Genomic DNA, 26,841 nt, shown 5'->3' on the forward strand with positions numbered 1-26,841 from the left:
CAGAACTTTTGAATGGTTGTCTTCAGCTGAGTGCTTATTTTCTTCCTTCAGTTTCTCTGGGGTTTCCCACTATTCTTCAATAAACATGTGTTGCTTTCTGGCAGGGTAAAGCCAAATGCATTTTTAAAAGAAGTAATGGCAGGTCATCCATCCATCCAGATCAGGAGAGAGTCCATACCAGAAAAGGCAGAGAGGGTAGTAGACTCCCCTCTGTGAGTTCCTGCCCTCTTGGTCTTTCCTCAGCCCTTGCTCTCTGCTATGTCTCTCCAGTCACACCCCAAACCCAGAGAAACAAAAGGACTCTTCAAAACTTAAACCCTGTGAGAAGGGCCACGCGGAGGCAAGGAGAGCCCTGTAAGACTCTGAGCCATGTGGTCTGTATCTGAGACTGCACATCTCCTTGAGCCACGTTCCATTCCCTCCATGCCTAATGTTGGCCTTGTGTTCTACAGAAGCAGTCAGGGCATCCATACACTCCTCTCTGTGTGCTTTTCTGTATACCTGATCCCATCTCAACCCACAACATCCAGCAGCATGCACCATCTGTCATCTCCCTTCAGTCAACCTGCAAATAGGTAAACACAGCCTGTAAAACCCACCCTTGTCCAAGCTATGTCTGGAGTTATGATTGTCTGTGTCTTTACCATCAAACTTTCTAAAAGGCTATTCTTGTGTGTGACCTCCATGGTATCAGGCCCAGTCACTCTATCTCTATGTCTGGCTTAGGACTCCACTACTCACCTCCCATTTTCTTTCAGTACTCAGTGACAACCTCCTCGATCTACCCCCACCCCCTAATCAAGCTGCTTTGCAACTTTTCACATCATCAAACATTGCTGACATTTCATTCCTTGAAATCTCTCTTCTCTAGACATCTGTGCAAAAATGCCTTCCTGGCATCAAAGCCACATCCCTCCCCTTCCATCCACTACTCCTTTATTCTTCCCCTTTATCTGCCCAAGAAAAGAAAGAATTACCCTAAATCCTTAACTGTCACTCTCTCTACAAGGAATATATCCCTTGGCAACAGCATGATTGCATCTCTCTTCCCCCAAGCACCCATTCCTACATTTTGACTGTCCAACCAGAACCTACACCTGCACGTCCAACAGACACCTCAACTCAGATTGCCTAAAGCTGCACTCCTCCTCTTACCTCCTGCACCTGGCTCCCTTCCTGAGTTGCCACGACTGTTGTGGCAGTTGACACATCAGACTCAACATTCTGAAAGCACAGAGGCACCCCTAAGCCTACTGCAGCATTTATTTTTCCATAGCCGAGATATGGAAGCAGCCCAAGTGTCCAGCAACAGAAGACAAAGTGGTACATACACACAATGGTATATTACTCAGCCATCAAAAAGGATGAGATCCTGATATTTACAACAGTATGGATGTACCTAGAGGGTATTGTGCTAAGCAAAATAAGTCAGACATAGAAAAACAAATACTGTATCTCCAGGGATGAATCCTTAAAAAATGCCCTACATATTCAAGTTTTAAGGCAGGACCAGAAGCAACAGTTTTAGCATATATCACCACGATATAAAATAAAATCTTTTAAAAAAAAAAGGAAATAATAGGACAACAGCAATTAGGGTAAAAAGACTTAACAACTGTCTTGCTCAACATCACCAGCACCACACCAGCTACACGTCTGACCCCCAGACCAGCATAGCAGGTGTGAGGACAGGTCCAAGCAGAGAAAGTGTTACTTGTCACATTTTTTGAAAAATGATAAACAGAAGGGATGCCTGGGTGACTAGGCTGGTTGAGCGGCCAACTCTTGATCTCAGCTCGGATCTTGATCTCACGGTGGTGAGTTTGAGTTCCACACTGGGCTCTGCACTGGGTGTGGAGCCTGCTTTAAACTAAACTAAACTAAACTAAACTAAACTAAAATAACAGCTCTGTCAAAAGTACGTGAATTCACAACTTACATGTAAGTCAAGTTCTACTTGTTCTAAGACAGCATGAAAACCAAGATGTCGTTATCAAGACAGGAAGCAAGATAAATTGTGTATTCCATGTGCCGTGAGATGACTCCGACTGCATCCAAGTCAGCCATGGCCCTCCACACATCTGCAAGAGAGGGTATATTATCCACATTAGCACAGAGGAAACCAAGGCTCAGAGAGGTTAAAAAAAAAAAAAAGAGTCCAAGATCATAGCATCATTTAGCAGCATAGCCAGAATGTATAGGAATTACCTCAAAACAGGCCACACTAGTGGAAGAATACCTTAGTGTGGAGTTATGAAAACCCAGGTAGAACGCTGCCTCAGAAAGGCAGATAATCAATAAAGGAAAAATAAAGAGGCGCCTGGGTGGCTCAGTCGGTTAAGCATCTGCATTGGGCTCAGGTCATAAATAATCCTGGGATCTTGCCCTATGTCAGACTTCCTGCTCAGCAGGGAGTCTGCTTCTCCCTCTGCCTCTGCTCCCCATTCATTCTCATAAACAAACAAATCAATAAAATCTTACCCAAAAAAAAGAAAAAATAAAGATTATAAGCTTACAATAAAGATATGAATGACGAGTCAAAGCTTTCAGTGACACACCCACAACTGCCTACAGTTCTCTGGCTAAAACATGGGTGGAATTGATGGGGTTAGAAGAACAGGAGGCACATAGGCCCGTACAGCACAGCCCCAGCAGATGCAGAATCCTGGTGTAGGTTTAGCTAGCTTTCATTGTCCTTTAAAATGTCAAAGCTAAAGAAATCTGGTAGGGTTATTGAAGTCTGATCCTGGGGGATGCCTGGTTGGCTCAGTCTGTTAGGCAGCAGCCTAACATGACTCAGGTCATGATCACAGGGTCCTGGGATCAAGTCCGACATCAGACCCCTTACCCAACCAGAAGCCTGCCTCTCCCTCTGCCTGTTGCTCCCCCTGCTTGTGCTCTCTCACTGACAAATAAATAATCTTTAAAAAGAAAGAAGAAAGAAAAAAAAGAAAAGAAAAATAAAATCTGATACACAGTATAGAACAACTCAAAGGATGGTACTTTCTTGGGCTGATTTCTGTTTGTTTGATTTTAAGTAGGTTCCACAGCCAGCACGGACACTAGTGCAGGGTTTGATCTCAGGACCCTAAGACCATGAACTGAGCCAAAGGCAGACAATCGATTAAGCCACCCAGGCACCCCACTTTCTTGGGTTCTAATGGGACTTTTCCTAGGTTCTAATCCTAGCTGTACTGGCTGCCAGGGGGAATGAAGTCCAGCACCACAAGAAAAGCATCCCAAGGCAGCAGTCCTCTGCAGAAGATTTGCTGGTGGCTGCCATCATCAAAGAGTCAGTGGGTGAAGTTGTTGAAGCACAGTGGGAACAATGATAGCCACTGCCTTTTGGGTGTCACTGAATCATCCTACTCATCTTCAGGAAGCCTGGCCCTTCTCCAGTCAACGCAGCAAAAGCAAACTTGTTAGAAGAACAGGGGAGGGGGTCATCTCCCTCCCTCCCAGAAACTGAAGCAACCAGCCAAACAGTGCAGCACTGGAGTAAAAATAAAAATATGAAGGAATGTGGCTGCACCTGGGCAGCTCTGTCTGTTAAGCATCTGCCTTTGGGTCAGGTCCTGATCTCAGAGACCTGGGATCTGAGACCCACATCAGGCTCCATGCTCAGTGAGGAGTCTCCCTTTCCTTCTCCCTCTGCCCCTGCTCCTAGCTCATTCTCTCTCTCTCTCAAATAAATAAAATCTTTAAAATAAGAAATTTAAAAATGAAGGAATGAATCAAAATGCAGAATTCAGAAACAGAACTACAGATATAAAAACTACATATAAAAACCTGAAATATGACCCGGTGAGTGAGGAAAGATTATTAAATCATGATACTGTATGAATTGATTGCCAATTTTTTCTTAGAACATAGAGCACACTGCACTACACGAAAACGAAAACACAAAATTAGGATTGAATACAAAAACAAAATTATCAGTGTTATTCCATCAAGTGTTTCTCTAACCTACTGATCAAAACCTCAGTTCATCCTCCAAAAGAATCTGGGCACCACCTCAGCACACATGAACACATTTTCAGGCCACAGTTCACACTGCTCCAGTCCCCACTCTAAGTCCTGAGCCATGGGCTCTTCCAGGCAAAGCCACCACCAACTAGGCCCCGGCCCTAGAAATCCCCAAACCCAACCACTTCACAACAGGGAGACTCAGGGAGATTCAAATGGGCAGAAACGTGGGACTTTGACTTTTTTTTTTAATTAAAAGAAAAATACAGCAAGAAACATTTCTAGCACAAAGTGAAGAGCTAATCTTTCACAATGTCGAGAGTATTAGAATTATCAATACACCATCAGTAGTTTGATAGGTCAAACAGGCCAAAAGCTGGAAACACAAGAGGAAATGCTCACAGTAAACAGACCTGAAAGCCAGGGCCTGGACTGGCTGACATGGCTCTGCCACTTACCACAGCGAGAAAGTGTAACTTTCCTGGGCCTCAACTTCCCTCCTGGCCAGCAGGAAAGTGGCAACACCACAAAATTCATATCTGGTCGGGGATTACGTGAAAGGAGAATGCTCAGTGAGAGCCCCGCCACACCGCCCGTCCAGCCACAGTCTGTGCCCAGTGAATGGGAATTTCCTCTACTGCAGCCACACGAAGAGCTGAAGGATCTGCACAGGATGCCTGTTTATTTACCAGTCACAAAACCACGTTCTGCCATAAACAGAGAGGGCAAGAGACCCCAAGAGATGGGAATATCCCTCACCCTTGCCTGGACCAGGCTTTCAAGACAAGTTGGAAAGCCCACAGCAGCTCTGCCACTGACTCTGAATGAGCCTTTGGAAGACAACACCATCCCAAACAACAGTTTAATTTACTTCTCTTTAAAAAGCAGTGAGACAAGGTCTTGGCCACATCTTCATAAATTAACAGCTTAGGAGGCTAAACCCCAATGATTTAGTTATGTCCCCAGCAGGCACACCTCCACTCGTGGGCAGCTTCAGGGAGAAAGGGTGCCTCCCCATCCATGAGGACACCCTCTGACATTCATCTGAAGATGCTTCCTACCCATGGGCATTTACTCCCTGGAACTCCCCCATCTAAGTTCCTCTCTGGATGCTGCACGAGGCAACTTCCTCACACCCCCATCGCCACTGGTGACACCGCAGCTATCCCCGAGCCTTCAAGCAGGGTGCACCTGTCTTTGCTGCCAAGCGTCCCATCAGCTCAGCTCCATCACTGATTTCTGTACCCATAATTAATTAACTTATGCATGTATGCATTTATTTATTTTTACAGCTTCATTTATTTTAGGGAGAGATAGACAGAGAGAGAGATACAGAGAGAGCACACACACACAAATACAGGGAGATAGAACCTCCAGCAGATTCTACACTGAGAGCAGAGCACACCTCAGGGCTCAATCCCACCACCCTGAGATCATGACCTTAGCTGAAACCAAGAGTTGGATGCTTCAACAACTGAGCCACCAGGCACCCCTCTGTACCCTTAATCTTAAGAAAAGACAGACACCGCTTCTTTCTGTCAGCCACGACCTCATAAGCCATCTGTCACACAGCCAAAGTTTCCAGAGGGTAGGACTAGGTCTGCAACACCAGTGATGCCATAGTATCTCCATAAAACTACAATCTAGTGAGTACCAGGCTCTGCTCTAAGCTCCTAATATGGCCTTCTATTTTGTACCCCTCACAGACCTACATGCTAGGTATTATCCACAGTGCACAGAGGAAGACACTGAGGTCCATGGCTTACCCAAGCGATCTACTTTTATGTGGCAGCAGCAGGGGCCTGAACCCAAGTCTGTGACTCCAAGGCCCCTCCATCAACTCTGTTACTCATGCAGCCCCAACATAGTCATCAAATACCTCCCTAAACCCTCATCCCTCCTGTGAAAAAGCATGGTCTTCTGCCATTTCCCAGATGGGAAGAAAGCCGGCGTGAGCCAGATATAGTGACCTGCCCATGATGGTACAGGCGATGTCCCCTCTGTTCTCCCCCCAACACCCATGTCATTCTGCACGAGGCCCCATGGTGTCCTTCATGCTTCCAGTGGAAAACTCTGGTGAGACCACCAGTCTCCTGGCAGGCCTTCAACTTGACCCTGGAGGACAGGACCAGTTAGGAGAAACCGGCTAGTTAAGCCTCTGAAATGGGGTCCTACCACCCAGGAAAACCCCCTTATCTCCAGGGCATCGCCCATGTGAATTAGCTGGATTTGTAGAGGGCTCCACAAGCACCAAGCATTGCTGAGTCACTTTCTCTAAGGTGGTGGCTGAGACAAAAAGGACCCAGGAAAGAAAGGCATAGGCTGTTGTGGAACTCCAGTGCCTTGGCATCAACAATTAATGTGAGCAGCTGCCTCTGCTCACCAGATCTGCATTTTATGTGGGGCACACTGTTCAAAGTTTACACCCCCCATCTCTGTAACCTTCACGACAACCCCTGGAGCTCCCTGCACCATCATTACCACCTCACAGACAAGGAGACAAGGCATGAGGGGTTTGTAGAATGATGCAGCTCTGTGCTGGGGCCAACCGGGGGAGGACTCCCACAGGCTTGCTCTTCCCACTGCTGCAGAAGCAGCTGAAAACAACGAGTTTTTCAGTTTGCATTATGTAGAGTGGAAAAGTCAACCATAAAGGTCATTCAATTTTTAAATGGGTTATTCCTCAGGATAAAAACTGTTCCAAAAAATAATTTCCGAGAAGTTCAACATATTCCTCCTTCCAGGTGCCTGGAATGTGATGGAGTGTTGTTAAAATAAGTTCTGGCACATCAGTATGCCAGACAGAAACTGGAAGTAAGCTGTTGCAGGTCCCCAAAGGCTCCGTCACAACCCTAAGGAGAAGACATATAACTTTCACTGTCCCAAAGTGGTTATGTTTAAAAAAAAAAAAAAAAGGCACAGGTGGAACATTTTAAATTACAGACTTTCAATGCAGGGGCAGTGGGGGCGGGGGGGTGTCCCCCAACTACCCCCAAATGTTTCAGCTATATATAGTGACTTACCAAAGTGACTCATCACAAGTACCTACAAGGCGACTGACAGGCAACTGACCGATGAGGAAGGTATTCGGACTGCTTAACAAAACCAACACAACTTAGAATTTTCATTATTAAGAAGAGAAAACCATTTATTAAACACTCACCAGGCACCAAACCCGCTAGGCACTGTCACACGCTCTACTCATCACAAGGCTGCCAAACTCAGTGCAGAAACTGAGGCTGAGTAAGTCACCTAAGATCATGCAGCACCAGAAACTGGATTCCAACCAGTTCTGACATCAAAGCCCACCCCAGCTTGCTGCAATGCTTCAGAACCTAAGCTTTGTGATGATCAATAAACTACATGCTTAACAATGTTTACACATCTCTGTTAGAATTCAGGGAAAGGTTTTTAAAAATGACATACACAAGGGGAAAAAATAATACAGTTTCTGGAGGCAGGCTGCCCAGGGTTCAAATCTTGGCTCCTCCACTTGCAAGCTGTGTGACCTTGGACTCCTTTAGCTCCCCTGTGCCCATATTTCCATGCATTAAAATGGTAACCATAACAGACCCTATCTCCTAAGGCAAATAAAGCATTTTGGTGTTGTTGTTCTTGTTTTAAGATTTTATTATTTATTTGACAGAGAGAGAGAGACAGGGTGAGAGGGAACACACACAGGGGGAGTGTGAAAGGGAGAAGCAGGCTTACCACTGAGCAGGAAGCCTGGTGAGGATTAGATCCCTGCACCCTGGGAGCATAACCTCAGCTGAACAACTGAGCCACCCAGGTGCCCACAAATAAAACATTGAGAATCATTCCTGGCATGAGTTAAACCTCAGAAGGTGTGGGCTGGTGTTACTTCTTGCTGGCCACTAGATAGAGTCATCAGCCTCAGGCCCACTGTTTTAGCAACTCATTTGCATATACAAAGACCAGGCTCAGCCACTTTGTGCTTATCCTATGATTTCTTCCTGTCACTAACATCTCTCCTCACTCCTGCTCTGTGGCACTAAGCTCTGGGCCTCAACTTCCCATCTGTCAAATGAGGTGAGGAGCCCAGCTGATCTATCTGAGGTCCTTCCAGCTGGGCAACCTAGGGTTCTTGGTAACTCAGGGCCCAGAAATTTCAGAACCATCCTAACACAAACATTACCAGATGACACTCACTCAATTTCCTCAAATCTTCTCTTCCGTGTTATGTATAAATGCTTATTTTCATGGCAAATCTTCTCCAAGATCCCAGATCTCCACGAGCACCCAGAATAGGCTGGGCAGGCATCCCCAGTGCTGAGGCTGGGGACATGATGGTCAGAAGCTCTGACCTCCAGGGGAGATGGATTCCAAATCAAGCTGCTCTGATAAGCACGTCTTCCCTGTTAGAGAGGATTTCAACAGAGCACAGTTAAGAGGAAGTGCAGGTAAGAAACTCAGAACTTGGCCCACCGGACAGAGGGCAGTAGGACAGTGGGCCGGAGGGGTGACAGAGGGATTGAGAGGAATGGCACGATCAACAGAGGCCAGCCAAGGCAGCACTGATGCTCAATGTGAGAGGGTGGGCTGGGGATACACTGTGAAAATGGCTTTGCACAAAGCAAAGTCCTGAGCAGGAACCTTCTGGGACCAGGTTGGACACTAAGGTGAGCTGAAAATGGCTGTGGCACCCAGTGCAGTCTGAATCTCACCCATGCCTCTCACAGGCTGGGTGACCCCGGACCAGTTATGCTATGTCCTTTAATGTTTCCTAAAGGGTATATTCACTCCATAACCCTGAGCCATGTTCTCATTTCGGTGAGTGTGGGAGGCCGCAATAAGGCTTGAGATGAGAACCAAAGCAGACCCTGACTTGTGCCTCCTTTAAAGTCCAAATAACCTAACAAAAGGTTTAGGACGGGAAAAGTTCAGGAGCACTGGGCAAGAGTCTGTGCTATGTGTTGTGCGCTCGCCTACGTGACTTCCCACACGCTTACTAAACAAATGAGAACAATTCGGTTGGGCTAAAAAGTTCGTTGCTGGTCCTTGCTGCCTTAGTACAACCCATAATTTACTTTCAGGTTTGCTGTATTTGTACTGGCATCAGCCATTTGGCGTCATGAGGAACCATAGTTGCTTAACTAAACACAGATGTAATGTCACTATATATATGGCCTTAAGGCTTTGAATAAACTTAGCACTGTTGGACATCCTCCACAATGCTCCTCCTGTCCCCCATCTCTTTGCTTCTCGAGTTCTTTTCTTCATCCTCTTACCCTCATGTTCCTGGTTGATTTGTTGCGCTGGCCACGACAGGTGAGGATCTGATGGTGCCCACTATCTACAGAGATCCAATATATACAACTAGGACAGCCTGGAGGGGGGTGGGCAACCCAGGCTGGACAGGGAGTTTAGAAGGAGTCAGGAAGGGCGCCTGGGTGGCTCAGTGGGTTAAGCCGCTGCCTTCGGCTCAGGTCATGATCTCAGGGTCCTGGGATCGAGTCCCGCATCAGGCTCTCTGCTCACTCTCTGCTTCCTCCTCTCTCTCTCTCCACCTGACTCTCTGCCTACTTGTGATCTCTCTCTGTCAAATAAATAAAATAAAATAAAAAATCTTAAAAAAAAAAAAGGAGTCAGGAAGAAGTCATTCCCACACTTGAGGCATGGGTTGGTACTGACCAGAGACACTGGGCAAGAGACAGTGTCCTAGGACTGCTGTAAGACTAGCCGGGTCCAGGCAAAGCGCCTAACAGTGTGTAGATGTAACCCATCTGTAAAAGGTGGACGGGGGGTGGTGGTTGCAGCTGGTTGAGCATCTGACTCTTTGTTTTGGCACAGGTCCATTCACCTGGCCCATTCACCTGTGCCTGCATGTGTTCTGTGGTGTGCTCTTTATCTCTCTCTCTCTCTCTCTCTCAAATAAATAAATCAAAAAAAAAAAAAAAAAAGGAAGTCAGGAAGGATCAGGAGACCTGCTGTTAAGGTCCCAAAGACTCCACCCTCCTCAACTAGCCTCCGGAAATAAAGTAAGTGGATGCCCAGGAGCCTCCTGGACACAAAACTTTCCAAAGCAAAGCTTTCAATTTCATACTGGAGAAAAGGTTGTTGTGCAAATTCAAGACAAAAAAAGCCGGCCATGGTGGGGTGGGTTTGGACAGGGTTGGTCCTGTAGGGCTCTGGCCACTAAATGCCCACTGCCCAAGCCAGGAGCCTGGAGTCTGTGCAGCCAGTGCTTCCTGAGGCTTCCACATCATAGCCTCACTCTGAAGTTTCCTCCTGGAAGCTCCTTACCCAGGGAGGCCACCTGTGAGCACCCCCTCACACACACCCCAGCTTCTGCCCCTCCATCCAGCTGGAGTGAAGGATCCCCAAGCCTGCTCTCTCTGGTCTCTCCTGCACAGAGAGGAGTATGTGCCCTGGAAAGGAAGGTCCCTGAGGATACCTGAGTCCTTGGTCCAAAGACAGCTGGCTTGAGAATGTGGGGTTTCGGTGCTCTAGGCACAGCAGTTCCTTAAGGAAACAGGGTAGGGAGCTCCAAGGTGAAGGGGAGTCCCGGGAGTCTGGTATCACAGATGCCAGTGGCCCCCAAGTGGAAGAGTTTCAGTAACTCCAGAGGTGAGAGGGGCCAGGGGTCAGGCCTGGAGGTGGACAAGGACCTGTGGGGTAGGGGGCCGGAGATGGAAGTGATCCCAGGGTGGTTGCAGGCCCAAAGTAGAGGGGTGGGGGTGGGGGTGGGGGAAAGGGGTCCATGGGCCAGAAAAAAATGGTATTCTGGGGCCCCTGGGTAAAAGGCACTTGAAGTGGAGGGGGCCCAGTGGGGTCCAGGCTGCACGGGCAGAGCCAGCGCCTCTCAGGCTAGGGAGCCCGGCGATTCTGAGGGACAAAATTTTCCATCAAGTTCTGGAAAAGAAGCCTGTCAGCACAGGTGTCTCTCTGGGGTTCAGACGAGCCCAGTGGTGCTGGGCCCCTTGATGTCAGTAGGGCCCCACGGGTTCCATGGATACTGAGAAGTGGAGCGAGGGCTGTGGGGCAAGGGCTATGGGGCTTAGGAGCACCAGGCCCCCCTCCCACTCCCTTGGACGAAGCAGCAGGTGGCAGCGGGCAGCAGGGCCCCAGTCTCCCTCTCTGCCTAGCGCCCCTACTCCTCCCCAGCCCTCAGTACCTGAGTCAGCGGGGCACCGATGCACTCCCCCGCGCCTTGCCCAGCCAGCCCAGAACCCCTGCCTTCCCGGGAGGCGCTACTTGCTCAGTGAGTTTGCTGGGCCCACAGAAGGCGGTGGGCGGGGCAGGCAGGTGCAGGCGAGCTTTGGCGGGTGGGGGGCGGCAAACAGCAGTGCAGGCCTCTCTGCAGGCCCGCGCGCCCTCGCCCAGCCTCCTGTTCAGTCCTGTCCGGTGAGGGGGCTGGCTGCGCCCCCTGCTGGTTCCCGCTGCTCTTCTGCTGACTCCAGGACCCCAGTCCCCGCCCAGTCCCGGCCTCCCTGCTGCTCCCTGCCACTGCTTGAGCTCCAGGCTAGGCCCGCTGCTGCTCCTGGGCGGCTGAGCTGTGGCCCCGGTGCGGTGTGTCTGGCCCTTTTCTCTCCCCAGGGCACAGTGGAGCCGCGAGGGAAGGCCTGAGGGGATCTTCCGTCTGCTCAGTGCCAGTGGACACTCTCCAGGGGACTCTCTACCTGGTGGGCTCCACCCATGGCCATCTTGGAACCCCTGGAATCCCCTTCAGAGACCAGGTGAAGCCCTCCTTGGGGAATCCAGGCTCCTGGGACCAAGGCGAGTTGATCTTGTGTACTGCTGTGTTTGTTCCCTGGACTGGCATGGATTGACAGTTGCTGAATTGATCTATTCTGGGGTCATCAAGGGCAGAGCAAAGAGTTCAGGGCTGGTATCCCCAGGCCTGGGGTCCACACAGGCTTGGAGCCCTCTTGGCTGTCCCTGACAGAATGACCAAAGAGGAACCCTCAGAAACATGGATCTGCCTTGAACTGGCAGAGCATTCAGGGACAGGAAGGGGAATGTCTCCTTCGCAGAGTATCTGGAAGCCTGAAGTGGAAGATGGATTTGTCTGAGCCATGGTCATTAGTGTTGGGCCATGGAACACCTGGCTTGCTTCTCCTACCTGCATCCTAGGTCTAAAAGGGTGTCTGGGTGGCTCCCTCAGTGCAGCATCTGTCCAGGGTCCTGGGATCCAGCCCTGCATCTGGCTCCCTGCTCAGTGCAGATCCTGCTTCTCTTTCATCCTCTCCCTCTACTTGTGCTGTCAAATAAAATAAAAAATAAAAAAAAGTTAAGAGGGGAGACAAAATGGCGCGGAAGTAGGAGGCGTCTTTTCAACTTGTACCCCAAAATGAGCTGATTACCTATCAATCACCCATGAACTCCAATCACCCATGAAATCAGCCTGAGATCAGAATTATACACGTGTGGATCTCTACAGGGGGAGAAGAAGCCAGTGGGCAGGTAAAGCAGAGTGGGAACTGTGAACTGATATCAGAAGATAAACAAAAGGGGGAGGGAGCTACCAGAGGCAACCAGTTGGAAAGTAATACCCCAATACAAGCGAGAGTGCCCTGCGTCTGGGGACCAGCATTAACTCGGAGACTGGTTGAAAGCACTCCAAAAGAGCAAAGCATCTCTGGGGAAATTGTGGGAATCGGGGCGGCTAGGGACAGGGGCTTAAGTCCCTGGTCCCAGGACAGCCTCCCTTGGCACTGAGTCAGAGAGAGTGCGGCAGAGAAACCAGCTCTTGGTCCCTAAGCTGCCAGAGCAAGGAGAATGCATGGGGTCCGTTTCCTGTGAGGGGATGGGAGCCACACCAGGCGGCAGAATGCAAGAGTCCTGCTATAGAGCCTGAGATACTCCCCTGAGAGAGGTATAAAGGCCCAGCCAGTGCCCTTTGATACACACCCTTGTTTCAGAGCCTGCACCAAACTCTCGCCCCAGAGAGGTGCGCAAAGGCCCAGCCTGGTGCTCTCAGACATGTGCCCCATTCTCAGAGCCTGAGACCCGTGCGCGAACCTCTGCCTTCCCTGAAATTGGTGCATGTAAGGTGGGCGCTCTTAGACCCAGAAAGACCGGGCACTCCCAGCCCGGGCCAGCGGGAAAATCTCAGTGTGCGATTGCTGCTTGGAACCTCTCTAGCGGTCTACAGGTGCCCAAAGCTGCTGCTGCCATGCTTTTGGGTACAAGCAAAAGATCCTCCATCCCCAGGGACAGCGACTTGGAACCTGCTCTGCCAGCGGCCAAGGGGGAACTTATTTGGGCTCTGCAGCCAGACTGAGGCTTCTCTCTGAGAGGGAGATCAGGGTGCGGTTTGTTTTCCTCTAAAATTACAAAAACCATCAAAAGCGGTCAAAGTGAGAAAAAAAAAAGTGAACAAACAAAAAACCGCCAGAGAACAAAAGCCTGAAAAAAAAAAAGTTTCCTCAGAGCCCACCCCCTCAAGGGGGGCGGTAGGACTTAAGTCAGGGAACATCATTGACTGAAAACCCACATGGCAGGCCCCTTCCCCAGAAAACAAACCAAGAAAGAAAAAAAAAAGAGAGAGAGAGAGAGAGAAAAAAAGTACTACAAGAGAACTACCACTACTACATAGGAAACTTTTATCTTTCATTCATTCCCACTATTCTGGTTCTTTTTTTTTATATATATAGGTAATTTTTTTAACCCCAGCAGGATGGTGGAAGGGGTACATGGCTGAGTGCCTCCCGGGTCTGACCCTGTGTGACGCCACCCGGTGCCTGCAGCTGCCCTCTGGAAGGTGTTGCTTTAGTGGCAGAGCCGGAGGGCACCAAGCATGTGTGTGTCTCCAAAGTCCTGGGCACCACATCACAATGCCTTCCTGAGAAGCAGAATCAAGGACAGTTGCTGATCTTCATTCCTTCCTACCAAAGGTATCTCATACACCATCTTTGGAAGTTGGAGCCAGGGGGCGCCTGGGTGGCTCAGTTGGTTAAGTGTCTTTCTTCAGCTCAGGTCATGATCCCAGGCTCCTGGGATGGAGTCCCACACATTTGCCTCCCTGCTCAGCTCCCCTGAGCCTGCTTCTCCTTCTCCCTCTGCCATTCCCCCAACTTGTGTTTTCTGGCTCTCTGTGTGTCAAATAAGTGAATAAAATCTTTTTAAAAAGTTTGGGCCAGGGGGCGCCTGGGTGGCTCAGTGGGTTAAGCCGCTGCCTTCAGCTCAGGCCATGATCTCAGGGTCCTGGGATCGAGTCCCGCATCGGGCTCTCTGCTCGGCAGGGAGCCTGCTTCCCTCTCTCTCTCTCTCTCTCTGACTGCCTCTCCATCTACTTGTGATTTTTCTCTGTCAAATAAAAAAATAAAATCTTTAAAAAAAAAAAAGTTTGGGCCAGGGATGCCTGGGTGGCTCAGTTGGTTAAGCCGCTGCCTTCGGCTCGGGTCATGATTCCAAGGTCCTGGGATCGAGTTCCACATCGGGCTCCTTGCTCGGCGGAAAGCCTGCTTCTCTCGCTGCCTCTGCCTGCCTCTCTGCCTGCTTGTGTGTACTCTCTCTCTCTATCTCAGGCAAATAAATAAAATCTTTAAAAAAAAAAAAGTGTGGGCCATACTCTTTAGCCATTCTACTTTCCCTGGGGTAATTTGCCACCTCCCTGAATTTACCTGCATCTTTCCCAAAATCTACTTATCTTCCTGCCTTCGTGACCATAATGAGTCTATAAATTTTCAATAGACAGTGTGAACTTAAACTTGCTAATATTTGCATAACATGCACCTCTTTCGATCTCAAAGAAAAGCTTCACACCACAATGGTCTCTAATCTCCAGTTAGTTTCTGTTCTGGGATCCCACTGGAATTCTATGCGCCTGTCCCCTAAGATCGCATAAATTGTGGTCCAGTTTCCCAGCCAGCCAAGGAAAGCACATGGGAAATCTTGCTGAAGTATGAGTAAGAGCCAACGAAAGGGAACATATTTATCTGCCTCGAATGCTGGGACCTGAGGAAAGCAAGTTTCATTACAGACAAATCAGGAAGGAGGTGCAGATTGCTTTTTATGTCACTCTGGAGTGGAGGTCTGCTCACTCACAGAAGCTCAAAATCTTCACAAAGGACAATGCCCCCCACCCCCAAAGTCAGCTGGGGATTCTCAGGAAAACTTTAATTGAAAGTATTACGGATTCTCCAACTTCCCAAAATGCAGGAGGAACATCTACAAGCAAGACTGTCACCACTTTTAGGCAATTACACTTATTTACCTTTTTTCTTTCTAGAAAATCATCCTCTCTCCCAATCCATGATCTTCTTTTTGTAACAGTTTCTTAAAGAAGGAAACAGGTGTCCTCCCATTCCAGTTCCATCCAAAATAATAAAATAAAAATCTTTAAAATTTAAAAAAAAATTGTGATTTGTTGAGACAAAGCACATATGCAGAGGGACAAGCAGACTCTCCCACTGAGCAGGAAGCCCGATTTGGGGCTCGATCCCAGGACCCTGAGACCATGACCTGAACGAAGGCAGATGCTTAACCAACTGAGGCACCCAGGAAGCCCCAAAATAATTCAATTTTTAATCACTTTGCCATAGACACTTTTGGGTGGCTTTGAAACACCAGAATCTCATTGACTTATCAGTGTCCTCTTCACCATCTCAGAAAAGGACTGGGTGCCTCTCAGAGGCCTCTCTCCCCTCCTGACCCAGGTCCCAGCCAAAGGTCCTTCACATTAGAGTATGAGGTACTGAGCGGGATGGGGTGTGGAAGCACCCTGGGGTGGGGTGGGGGGCTCTGGGGCCCTCCCACTCCCAACTTCAAAGACAGCGCCTGCTTTCCCCTGCCTCATATAGGTACCCTGGGTTTGCCCTGTTTAAGGTTCCTGGTTGCTGCAAAGGTCTGAAAATCTCCTAAGTAGCACAAAAGCCATCATGTGCATTTTGGCCACACGGGACAGAGGGAGTTTAAAGGAAGAAAGATAAAGCTCCCCAGAATGAGCCAGCAGCTCTGGGCTTCCCCGCACATCTTTCCTGACCTTCAGAACCCTGGGAAGGAGCCCCTTGGTGCAAAGTCACAGGGGGAGCCCACGCATAGCCCAGGCCTCCTGCCCCAGGACCTCTCCAGCCATAAACTGACCCCCTAGCCCCTTCCAAACCGTCTACAGCCTCAAACCAGTGACGTGCGGTTCAGCACCCATCTCCAGAGCGCAGGATGCACGTGGCTTCCCGGCACCCTTCCGTGGCCGCTCCCAAAATCACCGTGGGAATGTCGTAGCAAGGAGACAGGGACTCGATTTTTATCCTCTGGGTTGTCTTCCCTCGTAGCCCCTCAGGAGTCCCCACGCAGCAATGCCACGTGGGCCCAACTGCTCTGAATCCACTTCCCCGGAGGAATCTGCTTTTCTTCAGTGTCTGTGTCTGCAAACCCGGCTCCTCTAACACCCCCCACCAAACGTACCAAGAACCAACGGGGGAAGAAGTTCATTTCTGGCCGACAAGCCTTTAATCCCTGAGAGCTGTGGCTGATGCAGGAGCAGCTTTTCTCCAAATGGTGATTTCAATACGAGGTCGTTTTGCCTGCCGGCCCCCAACATCCCTGACGTGTGGCTGCCAGGAGCCTCCCCGCGGCCAGGCCTGAGAGTGGAGCCCACCCTTGGGCTCATTTTTCACCGCGCTGATTCCAGGCAGCGGCCCCGTCTCACGACAAAGGGTGCTGAGTAACGAGGTGCCGCCACCAGGAAGAGAGGCAGCAGGTCAGACAGATCTGGAGAATGACACTGGCCTTCAAGGGCCCCTCACAAGGGAAATACCATTAAGTAGCAGATCTGAACAGATATACTGTGTTCCACATTCACGCCGTAAGGATGGGGTTTCCTCGAGCCCTAATCAAAGGAACTCTTTCACCTGAGATCACTTGACCAATCGGTGACTCAGTTTCCTTATACTAAAAATGAGGATAACAATACATCGCAAGATTGTTTTGAGGAGCACACATGTTACAAATTGTTTAGAGGCACCTGGGTGGCTCAGTGGGTAAACATCTGACTTCAGCTTAGGTCATGATCTCATGGTCCTGGGAGAGGGCCGTGTCAGGCTCCTTGCTCAGCGAGGAGTCTGCATGTCCCTCTCCCTCCCTCTTCACTTCCTGCCCTCTCTCTCTCTCTCTCAAATATATAAATAAAATCTTTAAAAAAACGAAGTTCTTAGAACACTATATGCACATAGTAAAGGACACACAAGCACTTGTTAAACAGATAAAAGGGTACAAGAGGCTGGCTTCCCTTCAGATTTCTAATAGGCTCCTGTCTGGGGGTCTCTAGCTCTTAGGAAGTGGGCAGGCCGCAGAAGCCCAAGATTGTAGAGTTCCTCCGAGGCCAAGTTCAGTTTTCTATGCAGGACAGAAAACCTGTAAAACACATCCCAGACTTGCTTCGCTGCCTTCCTAGTAGGGAATCCGTTCCCTCAAGAGTGGTCCAACCTCTCTTCCACTATTTGGGATGTAGAAAACGTTTAGACATTTCTCCATTGGTGCTGATTCCATCCTCATTTTTAACAATCTAGCTGTGTGTTCATCTGGTCTTCTGTTAGTTCCTTTATTCAACAAACATAGAGGACTCACCGTGTCCTAACTGTGACCAAGACATCCAGCATCTCATCCCACAAAGGAAACATATTAGCAAATGTGGCAGCAAAGAGGGATGGGGTAAGGCAGTGACATCTGAATCAAGATCAAACTAACAAGCAGAGCCTGCCATGAAGAACATTCCAGGTATGGGCCCCATAGGCATGAAGGCGGAAATGAATAGATTATGTGCAGACAGCAGGACAGGGGACTAAGGGGACACTGGAAAGGAAGGCTGCAGAGCAGCTGTCGGCATTGGAGGCCTTGCGAAGGACTCTGGAATTCCCTTTGGTTTCAGCCAGAAGCTACATGAAGGTTTAAGCGGGGAATCATCAGATTAGCCTATATTTGTAAAAGATCGCTCCTCTCCCACAGAAGAAATGGGGATGGGGTGGGGGTGTCCACGAGCCTAGAAGCTGGAAATGGAAGCAGATGAAGTTTCCAATATCCTGGCCAAGGAGTGAGTCTGTCGCAGTGAGAGTGTCAAGATTTGCAGTTCTAAACTTTTTAGTAAAGTGGCTTATTAAACACACAGCTAACTATTGCCCGGGGTTCCTACTTTTGTAATAAGTTTTTTCTGAAACTCAAAAAGGGGAGAGGGGCTCTCTGCACCACGTGCCAGTCGGGGCAGAACATCATCGTCACATTACAGGGTGTTTTCAGAGCCTGTTATCCTTTTAGTACGACATCCCTCCCACCCCGAGACAACACCGTGCCTCTTTCCGCCAACAGAAGTTGAGTTTTTCCCTTTCCCTCTTCCTTCTTTCGAGGGCAGAGCTCAGGGCTTCTCCAGAGATTCCATCCTAAGTTCATAGATCTCACCGAGCCGACCACATTCCCCTCCCTGTGGGCGCCAGGAAACGCCGGAAACATCTGTATCTGCACCTGAACATGGGACCTTGGATCCCAGCTACAGTTACTTGTGCTGTGGTAACAAGGACATCATGTCGCGTTTCAGGACATTTTCGTATATAAGGCCTCGGGTTGGGATGCTCAGGGTAGGAAAAGGGTGGGTTCGCCCCTGGGCAGAGTGGCATACCTTCTCTCTCCTCCTGGCCTTTGCCCGAGTTGGAGATGCCCTGTTCCTTCCTCTTCACCTGAGTAATCATTATATCTGCTTCCAGAAGCAGCTCAGGGGGCCACCTCCATCCGAGGGGCCACCTCCTCCCCAACCCCGCTGGACCAGGTGACCCTCCCCAGAATTCCATATAAATCCCTGTTAACGTTGATCCCACTGCTTCCCAGAGGCTCTTTCTCCTTGTCTTTACTTTGTCTCTCCTGCTGGACCCCAGGAGACAGGTCTCACTCATCATTATATCCCAGCAGGGTTCAGTATGTTGCTGAATTAACACATGGCATGTCCCGCACATCGCTGGCAGCTGGATGAACTGGAACACAGTGTGGCAGCATGTACTGAAGCAGGGGTTCTCAGAGCACCAGGGGATTCAGTCTGTGAAGCATCTGCCTTCGGCTCAGGTCATGATCCTAAGGTCCTGGGATCCAGGCCTGCACCGGGATCCCTACTCAACAGGGAGTTGGCTTCTCCCTCTCCCTCTGCTTCTCCCCTCCCTCTCAAATAAATACATAAAATCTTTTCAAAAAATAAATTTAAAATAAATTTTAAAAAAATTAAGCAGTTGTTCTCAGCTGCAGGTGATTTGGCTCCCCAGGGGACATATGGCAATGCCTGGAGAAACGTTTGGTTGATGTAATTGGAGGAAAGGGCGCCACTGGGCATTTGGTGGGGAGAGGCCAAATTGGAGGTGGCCAACATCTGGCCATGCACAAGACAGGCCTCAGCAAAACATCACCCAGTACACGAGGTCGACAGGGGAGACCCGCATCTAATCTAGGAACTGGAAAACCTTTTCCTAGGTTTACATGATCAAGGGAAATGTATCTGTCCATCAAAACCACAAGAATGTCTAAAGCAGCTTATCCTCGGAAGCCCCAAACTGGATGCCATGTAAAAGACCATTAACAGGAGAACGGATAACCGACTACAGTACCTACGTGATGGAAGACAACAGACGATAACGAAATTTAAGATGCCACATACGTGACAACAAGAAGGAATCCACAGATGTCCTGAGGAACCGAACCACCAGAGCAAGGTAACAGGCAAACTTGATCGCTGGTGATGGAAGAGAAGCAGGGGGCACGGAGTGACTGACTGGGAAGGAGCAGGAGCGAACCTCTGGTGTGCTCAGAATGTTCCTGATCCTCATCTGGGTAGTAGTTACACACAGCGTGCTGCATGCTAGGACTCATGTGCTGTATGTGTGTATTACACCTCAGCAAGCTTTACCAAAGGCAACGGTCCTCTAAGAGCCCCGGCGGGCAGGAATCACACACTGGAGCAGGTCCTCCGAGCATGACTTTCTAAGGATTTCGGTGCACAGCTGGCAGGAGCATTGTAGATATGTTTATGGAGACCTATTTCACCACAGACACCAAAAACCTTACAGTGGGTCCTTGATTCAATTCTGCTTCGGTCATTTTCTGCTAAGGATTGTGCTACAGATGTGCACACAGACTTAGGTTTCAAGAATACTTATCACAGCAGAACAAATACAAGAGGGAGGCAGCAACAACATGGACCCAGAGGAAACTGTGTGATACCGCGGACTCATTAAATCGACATTTAAAAATGTAAATGGAAAACGACTACAATATATTAATTACAATTAAAGAGCAGGGCACCCAACAAGCTGACACCTAAGATATATGAAGAATATACTCAATATGATTAACTATGATTAGCTAAGGTCATGAGGAGTTATGGGATTTCTTAAAATTTTATCATTTTTCCCTAAAATGTACATATATTACTTATTAATAAGAAAAAATACACAATCACACTTCTTAAAAATAAAGGTGAGTTTTCAACTCTAAAACTGAGTACCAGGGGCGCCTGGGTGGTTCAGTGGGTTAAAGCCTCTGCCTTCGGCTCAGGTCATGATCTCAGGGTCCTGGGATCGAGCCCCGCATCGGGTTCTCTGCTCAGCAGGGAGTCTGCTTCCTCGTCCCTCTCTCTGCCTGCCTCTCTGCCTACTTGTGATCTCTATCTGTCAAATAAAATAAATAAAATCTTTAAATAAATAAAATAAAACTGAGTACCAGACCCCACACAACTCCCAGATTCCCCATGGATTCAGAGCCCTGCTGCCTGCAGAAGCGCTCTATCGACGCTCATCACAGTGGCTGAGACAGATTAAATAAAGAGATAACATTGCAGATTTCCTGTCTCTTATCCGACTGTGCAGATTGGTTACACAAATCCAAATCCATACATGCATTAGATCTCACTGAACTGCGTACGCCCTGAGAAAAAGACCCTGTAAAGCAATTCCCTGTAAAAATACAAAAGTATTTCTGACAGCAAAAGTTTTCAGATGCTGTAAAGAAAAAAAAAACTAAAAAGGCACGACCTTCCCTGATTAATCAAGTCTCCCTCCAGAGAAGGCTACCACTTCCCCAGGTAATCTCATCGCCTCAGACGAAACCATGTTTCTCTGTGAAGTGGAGGTGATCGCAGCTCTCTCGGAGTACTCGCAAAGGTTTGGCATAATTATGAAACGGAACACTATGACCGGGGCCCGCTGGTTGTGGTCACCGTCATGCCCACAGCCTGAACACCACCTCCCTCCAGGAAGCTCTCTTCTCTGAATTCTGTGTGGTAGGAGCACTGCATAAGGCGTACCCTGTCGCTTGCCCAGATGCCCAGCTCCTCCCGGAGCCACCGAATGCCATACAGAGCTAAAGCTGGGAGCAGTGGCTCACCGTGGACACCAATGATGAGGGATCAGGTACCTCAGCTCACAAACCCATTACAAGCATATACATTTAACTCTAGCTTTAAGATGTTTCTCCTCTTACTTCTCAGTCAAAAAAGACTTTAAGCTGAGTAAATCAACAACAAACCCTAAGATAAAACATTTAACCGTGTTAATTTCCTAAGGCCTACGGTCGTCTTCAGCTTCTCAAGGTCACACCTCCCTGCTGAATGATTACCGAGGGTTGCTGACACGGTACACAGAAAAAAAAAAAAATCTTAGGATGTCCAGCCTCTAAGAGAAAAAGCAAACAGCTCAGAATGCAGCCAGCCACGGCAAAGGAACCACCGACAAAGCCAAACACAGAGGGGCCCCTGAGCATCTGGGAATCTGCCTGTTCCTTTGCCTCCTCAGAGGAAACGAGTCACAAGACTGCTCAGAATGGGAAATGAGAAGGGCAGAAGCCCGGAAAGCAGCGCGTCCTGAATTTCGTGCTGCTTCCAAGGAGTGAGCCCGCCTGCTGTGCTGCTGTGTCAGTTATTTACACAGTGGGCAGGTGAGGCTGACAGCTTGAAGGGGTTATTTTAGAGGGAGAGCTGTAAGTCTGATCAGGAGAAGGTTCTGGACCCTGGGGTCCCAGCACGCATCTCCAGCTTCCAAGCTGACCCTCCCTTCAGACAGGGTTTAAGAGGCAGCAGGGCAAGCATGGTCTTTGTATTTAAATCACCTCAAGGGGGCCCATATCTCCAGGCACAACCAGAAGCCAGGGAGGAGAGGGAAGGGGGAGAGGGAGAGGGTACCTCCACTCCTATCTGCTGGCTGCACTTCTGGAGCGCCTGATCCAGGAAGCTAAATGTGTGGACAGAACAGAAGGAAGAATCTGGGAAGACTGGAAGACTAGAAGAGCTGTTCGTGGACTAGTCTCAACCTGAACCACAGAAACACCTCTGCCTCCCTGCCCTCCTCCCCTCGGCTGGGCACCAGGTGCCTCCCTACTGCACTCCAGATGCAGATCCAAGCTCAGGGGTGCCCAGTGCCGATGCCTCTCTCCGGCGCAGGGACTCTAGGGCATCAGCGGGACTCCTAGACAGCACCTGTGATCTCTAATTTAAAACCAAAACCAAAATCCCCAACCAGCCCAATCCAGCACAAGCAATACATATTTATGTGTAAGACACCTATGCACACATACACATTCACTTATCTACACACACACACACACACACACACACACGCTTTTGCAGCAGAAGGCAGGCATGAAACCTGTTCCCTAAGTCCTTTGCTTTCCTCATCTGCTCCTAGCAGCAACAGCCATTTCTGCTACGGATTTTCCTATTCGAGGGTTGATCACAGATCCAAATGCCACCATCCTGTTTGCCACCCTTTCCTACCCCACCGGCCCGCTGACGTCTGTCAGTGAACCATGGAACAAAGATGGAAGACAGGCCCAAGCTGCCTTCCTAAAGTGGGGTTATATTTGACACTTTAATAAACCTCAGAGCCTGAGCCTCTCTGCTCTCAGACTGGCCAGGGTGCAGCTCTCACTCTTACCAAACCCGTCCATCTCTCCTCCCCCCACCATGGGGCACAAGGGTTTTCTCTGCCCGGCATCTATTTCCAGGCCCCATAAATCATATCCCATTGTTCCAGGCCATCTGAACTCATGCTTAATAAACCATCCACCTCACCCTTCCGCCACCACCCCGAATTTCCCACAGGGAAAGACTGTTTCAAGAAGAAAAGGAAATTCTTCATTAGGGCTGGATTTTAAAAGCAAGCTTCCACAAAAAACCAGAAAACAAAATTGGGTATAAATACCATCCAATAACCACTAAATGTCTTTGGTTAAAGCACCTGCCTGCCTGTGATTCTCAGGTCCAGATGTGAGCTCAGTGCACATCCGAAGGAAGCAGAATTTGAACCTGATGCTAAATGACAAATGATCCTGAACTTCATGACCATTTAAGTGCCACAGTGGCTAGACTAAATTGCTCTGATGCAGAATTTCTCCCAAGTAGAGGTTACTGAGAAACATAATATTGCTTGAAAATGTATTTAGGTGCGCTCATCCTTCTCAGACCAACACTCATGGGCTCTTAGTCATAACCAGGCTTAAGCTAACACGATTCCCCTATTTTCCCCAGAGAGGGAGGGAAACAAGAGGACATGTCTCTCATGTTCCAAGATCAAAAACTGGATCACAGCACTCACAGCATCAAGTCTGCCAAACCAGAGCTCTGGGTATGTACAATTCTTAAAGAGCTAATTGAATGGAAAACAGCCATCTGGGGCTGGAAACCCTTATGACATTCTGGGAAATGTATGGGCTTTAAAAGGATTATGCAGGGTGATGTGACTTTCAAAATTCCCAAACTCTGAACGGAAGCCTAAATGAGAATATGTTAAATTCACCCATTCCAAAACACAGCACAGTTGACTCGGACCCTAGAGCCCAGCTGTAGCTCAGGGTGTCCACACTGCAGCCTGGCTGTGGGAGGTCTGCAGACCACTCCCTGCTGAGAGAGTCCAGCCAACCCAATCAGCCTACGAGCAGGCTGTGGCACAAGGTCCAGATCCTAGCCCAGGCACCAGCCAGGGTTCCCTTTGGCCTGCCCTCTTATGGTTGAACAACAATCATGGAGAGCCACAGGGAGAGCGGCATTGGGTCCAGTATGGCCACTCCCTGGTCCTCCAATACACTGGTTGCACACTCTTCAACACAAGAAAATGGTGTGCAGAATCAAGGGCCTGCCACAGTAGGCTGTCGAGCAAGGAACAGAAAGCATCAGGGGACAGGTGGGACTGCTGGCTGGTCTCCACCTCTCCCAGAGGGCAGAGGCCGCAGAGCTTCTGCAGGCTAAGCAGAGACGTGTCAGAATTACCTTCCCAAAAAGTAGGCAGTAAAGGAGGATTTCAAGCAGCCACAACCACCAGCAGGCCTGCGACCTCCAGATATCAGGGGCTTGACCATGACCGTGTCGGTAAGCAGAACACACAAGTGCCTTCTGGAGCGAGAGAAGACAGCTTAACGCTGATAACTGGTCCTCTCACTCTTCTCTGCTCTCAGCAAGTGATCCTGAAAGGGATGGACAAAGTTGGTCAGATTCACTGGAGAAAACACGAGCCAGTGAAGACGTCCCGGCTCGCACTAGGCCTCCTTCCAAAGGGTGGCTGCCCCACCCCTGACACCTGGGTAACGCTGCTCTGGGGCCATCCACACAAAACGATTTACGTACCCCCCACCCGCAACAAACACACACAGACACAGACACACAGACACACACACACACATACACACACAAGCTGCATCGGGCTTTAGGAACCTAACTCAAATGCACCCCTAACGAGCAACCCCACAGGTGTGACTGGGTTGGACACTCCCAGCAAGGGAGGGAAGGCCCCCCCCTTGGGTCCTTGCCAGCGGCAGGGTGCCACCTGGGCCTCCGCCTCATCCTCTACATCCGCGGGGAAGTCGGAGCGGCCCCCACCAACCACCACCACACAACCAGATTGATTCTCCCACTTCAAATCCCCGCTGCCAGGGTCCCATCTGGGTGCTGACCGAAAAGCCGCCCTCAAGCAGCTGGCCCGCGGAGCGTCTGGAGTTCTCCCAGCCCCGCACTCACGCCTCCCCAGGCCGCCCCCTCCCCCGCGGGCCTCGCCTTACCGCCAGTGTCCACGAAGCGCGGGGGCGGGCGGTCCCGCAGCGTGGCACTCCAACCCGCGCTGGCCTCGTCCTCGTCGGACTCCGGCCCTTCGGGGGCGTCGGGAGGCAGCGGGGGGGGCCGGGGCGCTCGTGTTCGGCGTCCGAGGAGGAGCGCGAGGCGGCGGACGTGCTGTAGAAGGCGTTCCCGCCGCTGTCCGGGCCGGACTCGCCGAACACTTCGTCCCAGATGTGCAGGCTCTCTTGGCCCGCGAGGGCCGCCTCGAGCAGCGCCGGCGCCCTCCTCCGCGCGCTCCCGCCGACCTGGGTCATGGCCCCGGCCGCCGCCCGCGCGCCCGCCCCCAGAGCGCCTCCCAGCCGCACGCGCCGGGCACCAGGCCCGCGCCGCGGCCCGCCGCCCCCCACCAGCGCAGCCCGCAGCACAGCGCCTGCCGCCCCAAGCCCGGCCGGACCGCCATCTTGGCCGCCTAGGGCCCAGCGCCCGAGGAAGCGCCCTCGGAGCTCGGGCGCCGCAGGCTGCAGGCCGCGGAGGGACGCAGGGCGCGAGGGCGCGAGGGCGGGAGGCAGGGGCTGCGGCCGGGCCCAGGTGCCGCCGCTACCGCCGCCGCTGCGTCTCCTCGGCGCCCGCTGCGTCCCCCCGCGCCCTCCCGCCGCACCCCGCGCTCCCTGGCCGACCTTCCGGGGCGCGAGCCGCCAGAGACGGACCCGCCTCCTCGCACCTGCGGCCCGCCCGCCGGCCAATGGGGAGCAGGCCGGGGCGGGGCCCGCACGTGGCAAGCCCCACACCCCTTGGCCGAGCGGGGCGAGGAGAGCAGCTGCGGCGGCGTTGGCGGCAGGGGGGAGGGCGGCCGGTGGCTTCCTCGCCTGCGGGACGTGTGGCCCGGGTCGGCCACCCGCAGGCCCCGCGCGGCCCCGCAGGGGGAAGGGAGGAACCCAGTGGGTGTCGGGGGTTGGGGGGGACGCAGCCGGTCTTCCCGCTGCCCCAGCCAGCTCACGGAGCGTGAAGCCCGCGCTCTAGGTCCCTTCCGCAGTCGGCGCCGGCGGCGGCGGGGAGCTGTCCGCCCCGGTGGTTCTGAACCAGGCGCTGCGGAAATTCCAGGTAGGCGCCGGGCGATTCCCGTGGCTGCTGTGGCTGCTGCTGCTTCGATGCTCCACAGCCGGCTGTACCTTGAGCTCTTGCAAGCACAAGGGCTATCTGGCTTCCGGGAGCCTTGCTCTAATAAGGAGCCCTCCTCGCTGGTTCATTCCTGGGGTCAGGTGGTGACTCAGTCTCGCTTCAATACCCTGTAATTTGAGGGGGTCAACATCTGATCTTAGTCATTCCTTCCGTCTTTGACCTTTGACATCTTTAAAATCAAAATATTCATTACCTTCCAAATATTAATTACTCTAACACCACCCCTGCAACATCTTCACCCATACATTTGACACACTTGTCTGTTAAAGTACGGCACAATCACCCAGGCTTCAGTGTTCTGATAAACAATAGATCAGAAAGGTTTCATCCATCCCTCTGCCTTGGCCAGGAGTGCGTGGCACTCATTCCATTGATGACGATACACGTGATCAGGCGTTTCTTGCTCCTCTCTCCCTCCCACACTAATGCAATAAGTCACAATGATGGTAATTGGGCCATAAAGTCACTTGCACTCTGAAATAAAATAAATCCACAGAGATGTGAAGGGCTTGCAAATCCTACTGGGTATTAACTAAATAAGGATGACACGAAAGGGAAAGGCATATTGCTATTTCATGCATAAAGGATGCAGATGCATAAAGGGTGAAGATGTTGGTACCACCAGCTAAGGTCGTTCTAACAGCAGGTGAGCAGCTTCTGCTCTCGCCCTCCCCTCGCAAGTTCCTGTTTTCTCCTCCCAAACCAGAGTCTCTGTACCAGCATGA

General features: G+C 50.5%; 1 protein-coding gene and 1 long non-coding RNA gene across 2 annotated transcripts in view; one reads left to right on the top strand and one right to left on the bottom strand.

Moving 5' to 3' along the window:
- The window catches only part of LOC309861977 (conserved oligomeric Golgi complex subunit 2-like), a gene marked incomplete at its 3' end in the record, with an annotated part of 623,083 nt that overhangs the window by 277,585 nt on the left and 318,657 nt on the right, over positions 1-26,841 (top strand). The window lies entirely within an intron of this gene.
- Positions 1,999-25,077, bottom strand: LOC309861399. The gene is made up of 3 exons (XR_014309929.1): positions 24,943-25,077; positions 12,050-12,187; positions 1,999-2,081 (listed from the first exon to the last, which is right to left on the bottom strand). It is a non-coding gene; the product is annotated as an uncharacterized lncRNA (long non-coding RNA).

Source organism: Mustela nivalis (assembly GCF_964662115.1).
Source record: "Mustela nivalis genome assembly, chromosome: 3".
NCBI lineage: Eukaryota > Metazoa > Chordata > Mammalia > Carnivora > Mustelidae > Mustela > Mustela nivalis.